General features: G+C 47.1%; 1 long non-coding RNA gene across 1 annotated transcript in view; it reads left to right on the plus strand.

Annotated features, from left to right (window-relative positions):
- The window catches only part of LOC140723118 (uncharacterized), a 198729-nt gene that overhangs the window by 27410 nt on the left and 156692 nt on the right, over positions 1-14627 (plus strand). The window lies entirely within an intron of this gene.

The raw sequence follows: 14627 nt of genomic DNA on the forward strand, positions 1-14627 counted from the left end.
ACACCAAGGCCGGCCTAGATAGGAGAGAAGGGCAGGAACGTCAGTCTAAAGTTCGAACTGACAGGGAAACAAGGGCTCCCGAACCCATGTCTGGGATACAGATCCTGTTTGAGGACGGTGACCGTGATGAGGAGTGGGCACCCACCGTACCCCTCCCCACCTTACCAGGGGCCGAGTGCACCCAGTGCTCCCGAACCCCAATCCTCCCAGTACTCAGATACGGTGACCACTCGGGTAAAGCAGCGGCAGCGGGGAAGGGGAGGCTCTCTATACCCTCAGATCCAGAAAGGGAATACCGAGGATTATTACGAGACAGGGAGGGAAGAATCCACTGAAACCCCAGAGTTAATGGCTCCACAGAGACAATTGCCCACCCGAATGCTGCCTAATCCATGAGCAGCGGAGGAGGGACAGCTCTCAGTGATTCCTGTGTACGCACCCTGGAAGCCTCAAGAAATGATAGTGATCATGAATCCGGCCCCAGATAGAAAAGAAAACCCAGCACAGATTGCTCGGTATGTCCGCAGTACTATACAAATGTATAATGTGACCCCGCAAGATTCATTCGGTCTCTGCTGCATGATTCTCTCAGCTGATGAGGGGCGGGAATGGAAGGCAGAATTAAGATACCAAACCTATCAGGAGTTACAGGTGGGAATCCATGATGAGAATGAACAGACAGACCAGATTATTCAAGCCCTGGAGAGGGATCTCCAACAACCTGTAAACATCACTAAAGTACTTGAATCCAAACGTAACCCTGGGGAATTGGGACCAGATTTTCGGAGAGAGTTGTAGCCCGCTACGCACTCTCGCAGGAGACCAAACCTCTAATAATGGCACGGAACGCACATGGAATTCCAGGGGGACCCAGTGTGAGGTTTCATTTACAGCCACCACCAGTCTGGGGTGTAATCTAGCAGAGTGAGACTGGCTCTGTCCATTGGAAGTGGAGATTCTATACACGTTCTAGCGAACAACCGACAGCTTCCCCAGTTACCGAAACCCCCTCCAGTGGTGGGCACTGAATCTGGACTCCACTGCGTTCGGACCCTCTCTGCCGGAGGCAGACCCTCATGTGACCCCTACGTGGTGCTCAACTGAGGAAAGCCGATATTATGCACCCCTCGAGGGACAGAAGTTCAAAGTCACCGTGACTGGAGAGGCTAAAGGAAAAGAGAGCAGTGCATTACTGGCCGAAATTCCTGGTTTCCTTTGGTGACAGACAGGATTGGTGCTTCCCCATACCACCATTAGGATTTGCCCTGGGTTCAAGCTAAAGAGCGTGGGTTTCTTGCCTACACCCTGATGAAACAAGCCTCTAGCACCAAGGGAGACTGGCCGGACATGGCTGCGGGCCAACTCCGATACTGGAAGGATTCAAAGGTGAAGACGGGAGATCTGGTGAGACACTCTTTTAATATTGACCAAACCCAAGACATTGTACCACATCTCCGGATGATTTCAGTCCATGAAGTCGGCCGCACCAAATTCACCCCCCTGTTTGGATCACCGTGAACGAAGGACAGACTCTCCCACCCTTCCGCATTACCCCCTCAAGCCCGAGGCAACGTTTTATGAGGATGGAAGGTCTCTGGTAATCCAGCGAGGAAACGATGTCCTGGCTATGTGATAATGACAGACAGTGACGTAAGCCTCTTTCCCAGAAGGCTGAGCTGCTCACTCTGACTCGTGCCTGTATCCTAGCAACAGATTTAAGTGAGAACTTTTACACAGACTCCCGTTATGCACGGACTACGGAGCTTTGAAGCGTTTCCTGACTTGTTTTGACTACCCCATTTTAACGTACCTTTGCAAACAACTTACTCAGCACCCTACAGCTACCTCGAGTTTTGGCTATTATGGAATGTGCAGCCCATACTGGGGAATCTGATGAGATATCTATTGGTAATGCCAGGGCTGATGCAGCAGCTAGACAGACAGCCTCGAATTCCACACGTTTAGACACCTCGGGAACCCAGCAAGCTCCTATTAGACACAATCGAAGGACGGGCATGCCAGACATGGGGGAGATACGTACGTTTCAGGAGGACGCCCCTGAAGGAGAGCGCGAACTATGGTCCCACATGGTTTGCCACCTTGAACCTCAGAGCAATTTATGGGTGACCTCTGCAGGTCAGGTCTGTGTTCCCTCTGTGTTCTTACCTATTTTGATAGATTATGTACATAATTGTACACGCCTGGGCAAGGAGGGAATGGTTGAATGGTTAATACATTATTACAATCTTGCTGACACCCTGATTTCCAGAAAGCAGCTGCAAAGCGTGCACACGCCCAGCTAATCCACAGCCACTTCCAGGACAGCGGCGATACGAGGCACATGTGGAAGGGCATCCAGGACATCACCAATTACAGGACAACATCACCTGTAGACCAGCTAGCAGGTGTTCTCACTGACATCTTCAACATCTCCCTGAGCAGCGCCACCGTTCCAACGCCACCAAGGCGTTTCAAGGCCGCCACCATCGTCCCCGTGCCGAAGAAGTCTTCAGTGTCCTGCCTGAATGACTACCGTCCCGTTGCACTCACATCCATCATCATGAAGTGTTTCGAGAGGCTCGTCATGAGGCATATCAAGACCCTGCTGCCCCCCTCACTGGACCCCCTGCAGTTTGCGTGCCGTCCCAACCGCTCAACAGATGCTGCCATTGCTACCTCCCTCCACCTGGCCCTAACCCACCTGGACAGAAAAGACACATGCGTTCAAATGCTGTTCATAGACATCAGTTCAGCATTCAACACAATCATCCCTCAGAAACTGATTGGAAAGCTGAGCCTACTGGGCCTGAACACCTCCCTCTGCAACTGGATCCTAGACTTCCTGACTGGGAGACCTCAGTCAGTCCGGATCCGGAGCAGCAACTCCAACACCATCACACTGAGCACGGGGGCTCCCCAGGGTTGCGTGCTCAGTCCACTGCTGTTCACTCTGCTGACCCACGACTGTGCTGCAACACACAGCTCGAACCATATCATCAAGTTCGCCGATGACACGACCGTGGTGGGTCTCATCATCAAGAACGACGAGTCAGCTTACAGAGAGGAGGTGCAGCGGCTAACGGACTGGTGCAGAGCCAACAACCTGTCTCTTCATGTGAACAAAAACAAAAGAGATGGTTGTTGACTTCAGGAGGGCACGGAGCGACCACTCCCCACTGAACATCGACGGCTCCTCGGTAGAGATCGTAAAGAGCACCAAATTTCTCCCACCCCCATCCTCATCACATTCTACAGGGGTTGTATTGAGAGCATCCTGAGCAGCTGCATCACTGCCTGGTTCAGAAACTGCACCATCTCGGATCGCAAGACCCTGCAGCAGATAGTGAGGTCAGCTGAAAAGATCATCGGGTTCTCTCTTCCCGCCATCACGGACATTTACAGTACACGCTCCATCCGCAAAGGAAAAAACATTATGAAAGACCCCATACACCCCTCATACAATCTCTTCTCCCTCCTGCCGTCTGGGAAAAGGCTCCGAAGCATTCGGGCTCTCACGACCAGACGGTGTAATAGTTTCTTCCCCCAAGCCATCAGTCTCCTCAATACCCGAAGCCTGGACTGACACCTTACCCTATTGTCCTGTTTATTATTTATTTTAATGCTGCACTGTTTTTGTGCACTTTATGCAGTCCTGTGTAGGTCTGTAGTTTAGTGTAGCTTTCTTTGTGTAGTTTTTACGTAGTTCAGTCTAGTTTTTGTACTGTGTGATGTAACACCATGGTCCTGAAAAACGTTGCTCATTTTAACTATGTACTGTACCAGCAGTTATGGTCGAAATGACAATAAAAGTGACTTGACTTGACTTGAAGAGCGAGCCAAAGCATGTTTAATTTGTAAAAGGATGAATGCTGGGAAGAAAGTGTCTTTTGTTTCCGGAACTACCCCCTTGTCTGGCGGGCCTTTTTTCTTGTTTACAGCTTGGTTTTATAGAATTTCTTAGAGTACATTGTTATCCGTATTGCTTAGTGACAGTAGATGCATTTAGCAGATGAATTGAAGCTGTTCCTACAACTAATAATACCACTATGACTGTTGTGAAAATATTTCTAAAATAAATAATTCCTCGCTGTGGACTTCCAGAAATGATAAACTCGGTCAATGGGCCACATTTTGTAGCCAAAATAAATGAGGAAGTCTGTAAAGAACTTGCTATAAAACAGCAGTTCCACTGCACCTGCCTTCCGAAAGCAGCCGGCATAGTGGAACCAGCCAATAGTACCGTGAATGATCAGCTGGCCAAACTTACACCAGAAACTGGACTGACCTGGTTGAAGGTTTTACCCTTAGCCCGAGGTTGCCGACATCATGCCCCACAATGTGACGTCATTGATCTATGTTCCCACCTTTGTCTGTTGAAGTTTTACTGATAAAGCTAGAATTTGTCTGTAAGTAAAGCCTGTGATTTAGTGTACACTCTTATCTAATTAATTAAGTTTTGCTGTAACTGATTTGGTGGGAATATCCATGGAACCGACTGTTATTTGTTCCGCCAGTTCTATAAATTGTCATGTTTCTGAGTGTTAGACAGAAAGCTCGTTGCGAGCTGCCGGGGAGAGAGAGAGAGAGAGAGATACTCAGTCTTCCTGATGATCGGCTCCGAGTCCTTTCTCGCCGGCTGAGTTCGAACAAATAAACGGGTGAAAGATTAAATAAAGACTTGTTTGTGGTGTAGTTATTTGGTCTGGTAAATTTCAGTTTACACTCACATCCAAGACTTCCATCCGGACCATCGGGACAAGCCTGGAGGATCGCCTGGAGGCTCCCGCTGAAGGGGGGGGAGGGGGGGTTCGGTACTATCATGGACCCGTCTGGCAATTCCCCATCTTGCTATTACCTCCTTAATTGGGCATTAATCCCCTCGTCTGATTTCCGATCATTCTCAGTTCCACTAATTACAGAACACATGGTTCTCATTAGCGAAAACAGGGTAAAACTCGGGCGTCACGGCCATGCTTTTCCAGTTCGTTGTTCGACTCTAGTGTGAGTAAACCTCGTTTCCTGATTCCTCAGGACTGTCAGTTCTAAGCTCCGCATCATTTCCTGGATACTCTACGTAAACACTGTCTCCGTGTAAAGACTCTGCTGGATACCGGTTCCCCGTTCGCCACGGTGCTAACGCCTCACAACTCTGCCTCCGCGCCTCTGTCCTGCGCTAGGGTTCATCCTCAGCCTCGTCCTTGCAACCATAGCAGGGAGATAAAATAAACAACAACACTAAAATAAACACAATAACAACGTTACCCAAGGAGCTGATTATTGGTTTCAGGAGGAAGAAACCAGAGGTTCAGACACCAGACTACATCGGAGGTGAAGAAAGTCAGGAACTTTCTGTGCATCTGGTTTTCGGTGCGGTGTATTTGGTAGAATCAAGAGCTTCGATGCGATCAGTCACTTCTCCTACCCCCGAGAATACAACGTTATTTAGCGATGCTTGATTGTACAGAGAAGCTTCACTCACCAACTTAATTTCTGATAAGAACTCCACGGAGTCAGACTGCTAAACATGTCCATTTACAGGTCAAATGAGAGTTTCGTTTGCCAGACATTTTAAACAGGTTTTCGTAAAGAGCCGCGCGCTTCCTAAGCGAAGCAACATTACAAATATTATTTACATCAATAGAATCAAACCAATCGGGAATAAAGCTGTAGTGATAGTCATTAAATGTTCTTTATTTGATAAGCCATTCAATCCTGGAATCATTTTAGTAACCGCCTTTGAATCGTCTCCAGTTTCAGCACATCCTTCCAAAGATAAGCGGCTCTTATCTTAGAATTACCATGGTTCTAGATTGGGTATAAGCACCAAACCTCAGTGAAAGACAAGCCTGCTTGCATTTACACGCCGCAGCTACATAACAACCCAGCGAAGTCAGCTGCTAAGCATGTCCATTTATGGGTCAGACGATAGTATCGTTATTAAACTTTCGTTTATGTAAGGGACAACGCTTTTCCAGAACGGAAAGGCATTCGAAAAGCACCAATGCAATGGATGTTACAATCATTCTAGCTCACTTTACCCGTCACGGGCTTTCCATGTTCTCGACATATTGCTCAGGTTCTCAACGAGAAAGTCCACTCGTGTGCCAGAAACCGCTAATCTGTGAATTGTAATGGACCTGTAGCAATGGAAGAAAAATCACACCAGCATCACGTGGGTGGTTGGCATTTTTCAATGCAGTCTCTGCTCACGTGAAGATCTCATTAGCGAGTCTTCATTCGTTGGCACATCTGCCCAAGTTAATTGAGTTAATTTTACTGAACGAACCGGTAATGACAGGTTATTTACGTTCTCTCACCAGACTACATGAAAATATGGTTAAGTTCCCGGAAATCTGAATGATATCACCATTTATTTGAACTCCCAACAAACTTTACAATCGGACATGCGTTTTATCTACAGAGCCGACCACTTAATCTGAGCAGATGTTTGAGTCCATACGTCAATTGCTCCTTGAATTTCCTCTGTGACAGAGTATAGATACACGTGTTGGTGCAGATACAGAGAAATTGCAACATCAACCCAAACTGTTGCAGGATATATGTCGGGGTGTTCAAATATCTGTCAGTGTAAGAATAATTCTGAACTTGCCAGTTCATAGTATATACAATATAGGGGATCCACAACAATATGAAATTGGCTGACAGAGCGAACAACAAAATTATTGACTTTCTCCGGTTCTCCACCTCTGGATCATTCTTTTTCTTTCTGCTGTTCCTAAGCCCCCGGCGAACTCTGTTTGCCGCGATAATATGACTGACCGTTAAAGCATTAAAAAGTAGAATCAAACCGATCGGCAATAAAGGTGTAGTGATAGTGTTAAACAACTGGAATGCTTTCAACGCTGGTAATGTTAGGTAATCCATTGTCAAAATGCATCGCCAGGGAGAACGGAAAATCGGAAGGGTCAGTATTACAGCTGAACATAGGGGACTATGGAGCCTTGAGGGAGGAGCTGGCCAAAGTTGACTGGAAGGATACCCTAGCAGGGATGACAATGAAACAACAATGGCAGCTATTACTGGGAATAATACAGAAGCTGCAGGATCAGTTCATTCCAAAGAGGAAGGAAGATTCTAAGGGGAGTAAGGGGCGAACGTGGCTGACAAGGGAAGTCAAGGACAGTATAAAATTAAAGGAGAAGAAGTATAACATAGCAAAGATGAGTGGGAAGCCAGAAAATTGGGAAACTTTTAAAGAGCAACAGAGGATAACCAAAAAGGCAATGCAGGTAGCAAACATGAGGTACGAAGGTAAGCTGGCCAAGAATATAAAGGAGGATAGAAAAAGCTTCTTTAGTTATATGAACAGGAAAAACAATAGTTAAGACCAAAGTTGGGCCCTTGAAGACAGAAATGGGTGAATTTATGCTGGGGAACAAGGAAATGGCAGACGAGTTGAACAGGTACTTTGGATCTGTCTTCACTAGGGAAGACACAGACAGTTCTAACAGCGGTCAGAGGACCTAGGGTACCGGAGGTACTGAAGGAAATACAGATTGGGCAGAAAATGTTGGGTACACTGATGGGACTGAAGGCTGATAAATTCCCAGGGCCTGGTGGTACTTCAGTTCCCAGGGTACTTAAAGAGATGGATCTGGAAATCATGGTCGCATGGGTAATCATTTCCCAATGTTCTATAGATTTAGGATCAGTTCCTGAGGATTGGAGGGTAGCTAATTTTATCCCAGTTTTTAAGAAAGGATAGAGAGGGAAAACAAGGAATTATAGACCAGTTAGCCTGACATCAGTGGTGGGGAAGATACAGGAGACAACTATAAAAGATGAAATAGCGGTACATTTGGATAGCAGTAACAGGATCGGTCCGAGTTAGCATGGATTCACATTGGGTTAGTAAATGTGCATCTGACTCGCCCCGCGCCGTCTTGTGGGAAAGTATGCCGCTGAATTTGGTGACCGGAATGGGAATAGATGGACATATCAGCAGACGAATGTGTGGGCTGCATTCCGGAGGTGTTCTTTGGCATCTGGCGGGAAGAATGAGGTTCTGACTCTCTTGGACGGTTTTTTTGCCCCTCCCGACACACTCACTATCTTAACGCCCCGGACTGCCGGTCAATGGGACAATCCGCTCGGGAATAACACCTGGGAGTTCAGGTGGTGAATCTGCAGAGCTGGAGCCCGGACTGGAAACTCTGCCGCCGCCTCTGGCGACTACTCAGGATGCGGCGCCTTTAATCAACTGAAGCATCGAAGTGACGGGATATTTCACCGCGCTGATCGCCTGCTCCCTGAATTTCGACTGTGTCACCGCGTAAATAAATGTGTTCGTGCAGCAGCTGAAATCCATCAGGAAAAAACCAGACTAAGTGGAAGATCCATTCAGAATCATTGAAATCGATTCCTGTTTCTGATATATGATAATGTATGAAATTTACAACCATTGTCATCCACAGGAGGATGAAGCTGCCGGAGAGAGTGAAGAGTAAAACCACAGACCTCCTCCTGCTCTCCATCTCCGGGTCACTGCGGTTCTCCCCCTTGCTCTGACCCTTCAGCCCCTTACGGACCCGACTGGCCACTAAAATGTGCCTGACTGTCAGAGCGTTGAGCAGCAGGATCCCAGCGAAAGGGAGGAACGGAGTTAAAACCGTATCCAGCCATATCCAACACATCAGGGGTCAGTGTATGGGGAGAAAGGGGTAAAACAAGAACGGACGGAATTATATCGACATGAATTAGAATGGAAACATAAAAGTGCTGGGTTTATGGGAGAAACAAGGAGGGAAGGAATTATATCGCCATGACTTACTATACTTAATTATACCTTTTGTCCTGTTGCAAATCATGCTTCCGGATCCTGTAGGTTTTTCCATTATGAAACGGTTGAACACAGGTGAAGCATATCAGGAAATAAATCATGAAGGCTTCATTGCAATTTTGGGGGGCTTGACTGATATCATTGATCCGCTTTCTTAATCAGGGCTGTAACCTTAATTGAATTCGCAGTATTGTGTTTCATTATGTATAATCGATAGGATTTTTGGGGGGTAATTTAACTTTCATTAGAAGACAGAAGCAGTGAGGATTTTATTTCCCAAATTCTCTACACCACAGTCCAGTCCAGTCGATAACAGGAATCGCCTTTAAGTTGGAGTGTCCACCGCCGTTAATCGAAAGCCTTTTTTAAAATTTAGCCAATCATTCAAGGAGAAGGTGGGGATTGATGTGATTCACATTTGGTTAGTAAATGAGCATCTGACTCGACACGCGCCGTCTTGTGGGAATGTCTGACAGTGAACTTGGTGAGCGGAATGGGAATAGATGGACATCCGCAGACGAATGTGCGGGCGGCATTCCGGAGTAGTTCTTTGTCTGGCATCTGGCGGGAAGAATGAGGTACTGACTCTCTTGGACGGTGCTTTGCCCCTCCCCACACACACTATCTTAACATCCCGGACTGCCGGTCGATGGGACAATCCGCCCGGGAATAACAGTTGGGAGATCAGGCGGTGAATCTGAGGGGCTGGAGCCCGGACTGCAGACTCTGCCGCCGCCTCTGGCGACTACTCAGGGTGCGGCGCCGTTAATCAACTGAAGCATCGAAGTGACCGGATATTTCACTGCGCTGATCAACTGCTCCCTGAATTTCGACTGAGTCACCGCGTAAATAAATGTGTTCGTGCAGCAGCTGAAATCACTCAGGAAAAACCAGAAGTTCTGAAAGATCCATTCAGAATCATTGAAATCGACTCCTGTTTCTGATATCTGATAATGTGTGAAATTTACAACGTATGTCATCCACAGGAGGATGAAGCTACCGGAGAGGGTGAAGAGTAAAACCACAGACCTCCTCCTACTCTCCATCTCCGGGTCACTGCGGTTCTCCCCCTTGCTCTGACCCTTCAGCCCCTTACGGACCCGACTGGCCACTAAAATGTGCCTGACTGTCAGAGCGTTGAGCAGCAGAATCCCAGCGAAAGGGAGGAACGGAGTTAAAACTGTATCAAGCCAGTCATATCCTACCCACCAGGGGTCAGTGAAATAATTGTCCTTGGTAATACAGAACCACGGTACATTTTCTTTGATCATCCAGGGTTCCCGTGTGAAATATCGGGGAACGTTTCTCAGACAGGACAGTACGCCGGTTGTTGTTAGAACCAGAGCCGCAGTTTTCCCGGTGCAATATTTTGTTTTCAGTTTCTGGCAGCAAATAGCGACAAACCGGTCAAAGGTAAAAGTGACGGTGAACCAGACAGAACAGTGTGTGGCTGTGAAGCTCAGTACACCGATAACACTGCACACAGGGGTGATGCTCAGAAAACTCCACGGGAAGTAAATCATTCTGATTTGAATCAAAATTACCCCAGTGACAATGGTCAGTAGATCCGCCGCTGCCATGGCCACCAGGTAGCGAGTGGTGCAGGTAGAGAGGCCGCATTTTCCCCGGGACAGGATCACAATCGCCAGTAAATTCACTGGAAGGAGTGAACAGACACTGGGCATTACTGAAAACATTCTCCGGAAATTATCACGGGATCGTGCTTTTGATAAAACTTGGGAGTGCTAGAGTCTGTAAACGGCTGCTAATCTAACACCAGAAATGGGTCGCAGTGTCTCTGACCTGTCGTCTTCAGTGTGGAGATAAGACGATGTGGGGGAAATCGTTGGCGATACAAACTATCTGCATGAACAACACCGATCGGTGCTGATCCCCATTCCAGTCGCTTATGGGGCCGGTTTCACTGAATTAACTGTGACTGACCAGGACTCTGGAAAATCAGCATCTGATGAGGCTGAGAAGGGATACAGAGAGGAGCAACACACACAAAACTGGAGGAACTCAGCAGGTCAGGCAGCATCCATGGAATTGAATTATCTTTCTTTTCGGGTCGAGACCCTCCTGCAGGTCCAACCAGTGCCCCGATTTACGACGCGTCTCAGAGGCAAAGCAAGAACGATTTAGTAACCTGAGGCTGAGCGGCTCCGTTAATGGATTAATTCCACAGCGCAGTTCAATTCGATAACTCTCGTCAGCAGATCCGTGGACACTGGTTCAGGTGATCAGACCCAATTATTGACCGACAGACAGTGAGATCCGACTGTGACAGATTCCACAGGGAGACATGAAACACAGAACCAGGGTTTCTCTCTTAACAATAACTCAGAAAGAGTGAACTTTACAATGTAAACCCATCCCAGTCCCAGCTTGCGGGAGAGCTCACTTTCCCCACACTGGGACAACTCCGGACAAGGTGTCATTGAAGGCAAGAACAACGTTCGAGTCGATCCCGTCAGTTAGATGAGAGACAGGAGTTTAGCTCCGCTTGTCATTAAATCTGAAAAATCAGAGTGTTGAACTGACAGGATCAATATCTCTGACGGATATTTCTACAATGATCATCAAGTTAGAAGCTCGTCAAATGATCATAAACAGTTTCACACCGGTTAACATACAGAAATACAAAACATGAATTGCTCTGCTCACTCACCAGGAACTCCAATGACGGCGATGAACACGTACAATATTTTCTCCACACTCTTGTACCTATCCAACATTGCAGGCATTTTCTCTCTCCAGTGACCTGTACCCACTGTGCTACAGGCGATCTCTCGGAATGAAATGTTAAGGCAGCACATGCCTGCGGTTTTTAATACCATTTAGCGACTCCACAGGGACACATTTCAACAGATTTAAAAATAACTGTTTTAAAATTATTTACAAAACAATTATGTCAGGCAGGTGCAATCCCCGCGGTGACAGATTGCGATTCAATAATTAACTAGTGCAATGTTTGGACTGTTTGTGTGAATTAGTATGTCCCAACAAAGGTGACTGAACCTTCAGTGGTTTCTTATCAATTCAATGTGCTCCCACTGTAAATATGTACTTCAATTGAGCCAATTGAGAGACACAGAATATTGAAGTAAATTGTGTCATTGTAGCTTGTAAAATTGTATTGAATCACCTACTGTTACCATTCTCCTCGAGAGTATAAACTCTTGGGTTAGTTTGTCTTTTCGGGACTCTAACGAGGGGGTCGCCAAGAAAAGATCTGCTTGTGATGGTGAATAAACACTTTCATATCCACAATACCCGCCAACATCTTCACTGACTTAGTCACAGTCAGAACATTTCGGTGCTCGTCCAGGACCCACCCTTAACCCTAATACATGGCCATAAAGTCTAGTAGGGGGTTGAGTATGTTTCAATCATATCACCACGTATGTGTTAAAGAACACGGCGGAGCGCTGGCGAGGCGGATAAGAAAGTGCAGTTCTGTGTAGCGTGTTTCTGTGTCTCTGTGTATCGACCCATTGTCTCTGCCTGACCCTGCCTGACTATACACGTATCCACAGACCTAAAGTTCAATTTATCCCCTCGATTCAGTCCCGTATCTTCTCTTTCCCAAAGTGTTTTATTGAACGTGGTCATGTTTCGGGTGGTTCAAGAGTCTCCGGCATTCCAAATAAAGTTTATGGGGCGGATTCCTACTTTAGTTTCTACAAGCGGTCCAGCTGCACCATCCAACCACGTGGTGAACACACATTCAACTTGGATTCCCCCTAGGTAACTCTGGATACAAGTCGTGGCATTTCATCAGCATCATGGGCTATGTATTGTACATCCTGACAAATCCCAACCCACCTGGGCTGTGGGCAATCAACGGCAAAATAAACTTTGTCTCCAGAATTGCATAATTTCTTTGGGGATCCAGTACTCATAACAGTGGGAACGTATGTGTTCCAACCCCGTGTTTGCTAACCCAGCCATTAGGCGGCGCTGTTGAGCTCGGTGGCAGGTCATCCTGATCAGCACCCCGTCTCCCTTCATTCTACCACTGCAAACCTTGTTCTGTGATAGGGTCGTATTAGAACCCTGTTTCCCCTTACCCTCCTCTGTACCTTTATCCCTCAATCCCTTTTCCCTCGTTCGCATAATCCTTCTGAGAGCCCATGCTTCAGCATGTGTGGGATTTGAACGGATCAATGATTTCACACACCCTTCTGCTCTCCTCGGTACTGTGCGATACCAAGTTCCTCGGCCAGTTCCTACTCTGTCACGGAGTCAAATTCTGCGTATCCAAAGTAGGACCCAAAACACTCGAGAAAACCGGCCACAACATCGTCACAGATATAGAAGGTTCCTTCCTTTCCACTGTCTGCAGTTATGCAAAAATCTCCATTGTCACCTCTATTAGTCCAGCAGCTTCTAATGGTGCCTTCTGTAAATCACCCCGTGTCCCCTGGGCGGGTGCCTGTTCCTCCGGCAGGGCTGAAGGGAAAGCTGAAGTTAGACAGAGAAGGGTTAGCTTCCCCTCCTCCGTTTCATATAAACCGTGAGTTATCCTGTCTGCTGAATGCACTGGGAAAGTTTCCGAGAATCATATCTCATTCACGGCTCCAGCACTCAATTGGGCCACGTCAAAGGGACAGAATACCGTGTCACACACGCCCCACACCCCCGGCTCTGGTGTGTCCTGCAGTCCCTCCATTACTACAGGCGCCATTGGGGCACTGAGTGTTGAAGGTTCCACCCACTCTCGGAAAAACCTGCTGGGAGGCGGGCCACTTCCCCAATAATCCTGGCTTTTACACTGTTAGTCCCGGAGTCCAGGGACAGAGGATGGCAGACGTGGCTGTTCCTCATGGAGATCGACTGTAGTGGGTTCCCGGCACGGCCAGCATGGAGGTTGCTGTCTGTGCTGGGCCTTGATGAAAAGAGCAAGAAGCAAGCAGCTGGCAGGATGGGGGAGGAAGCAGAAAGAGCCCCTGACTGGGTATGGAGCTGGAGAGAGGGGTTCAGCTGGAGGTCAGGAACAGATGGGCAGTGACTTGGCCCTCACTTCAGATCCACCAGCTGGACAGTGTAGTGGTTAAGGGTTGAAACACTCTGTGGTTGGGCATTACCTGACCATCTCTGCCCCTGGACAAAGGCTACGATTACCTCATCAGGTGACTGAAGAGAGCAACCTGGTGTGTGATACAAGCGTCGCTTCATTCGCTGAATCACCCCAATCTGCATCACCATCGTCAGTCCTCGCACATATCACTCCTCTCCGAGCTGAGAGTTCACTTTGCAGATTTTCCATCTGTTTTAAACACTTGCGATCAGCGCAGCCTTTCCTCTCAGCTGGCGATTTCTTCATGACATTCACAACAGCCGTAAATCCCGACCCTGACTTTTCCTTTCTCTAATTCTGTATCCGCCTGTTTATACTCCTCTTCAGTTTTCTCATGTTCTCTTGTTAACGCTTCACACTGAGCCTGAAACTGACTCATGTGGATCAAATTCGCCTGAACCTGCTCCCTCAAAATTTCATTTTTCCCCTCTCTCTAACTCTTCCCTACACTTACACAATTCCTGTTAGTTTCAATTTTTTCTATCTTCAGTTCAATCATTTAGTGTGATCCAGACCATGATCTACATTTCCATGTGTCACTGACACTATCCTTTGAGTTATACTGAAGTTATACTATACGTTATTATATAATTATATATAATTACATATTTTCTATTTTGTAATTATGATTTATAATTTAAATTTTTATTATATTTACTTCGATTTGTACTTCAGGGAGCGCGAATCGCAGATACAATTACCACTGTGATTATTGTACGCTCTGGTATCAATTGTTTGGTAACA

The sequence above is a fragment of the Hemitrygon akajei genome, unplaced genomic scaffold (genome assembly GCF_048418815.1).
Source record: "Hemitrygon akajei unplaced genomic scaffold, sHemAka1.3 Scf000101, whole genome shotgun sequence".
NCBI lineage: Eukaryota > Metazoa > Chordata > Chondrichthyes > Myliobatiformes > Dasyatidae > Hemitrygon > Hemitrygon akajei.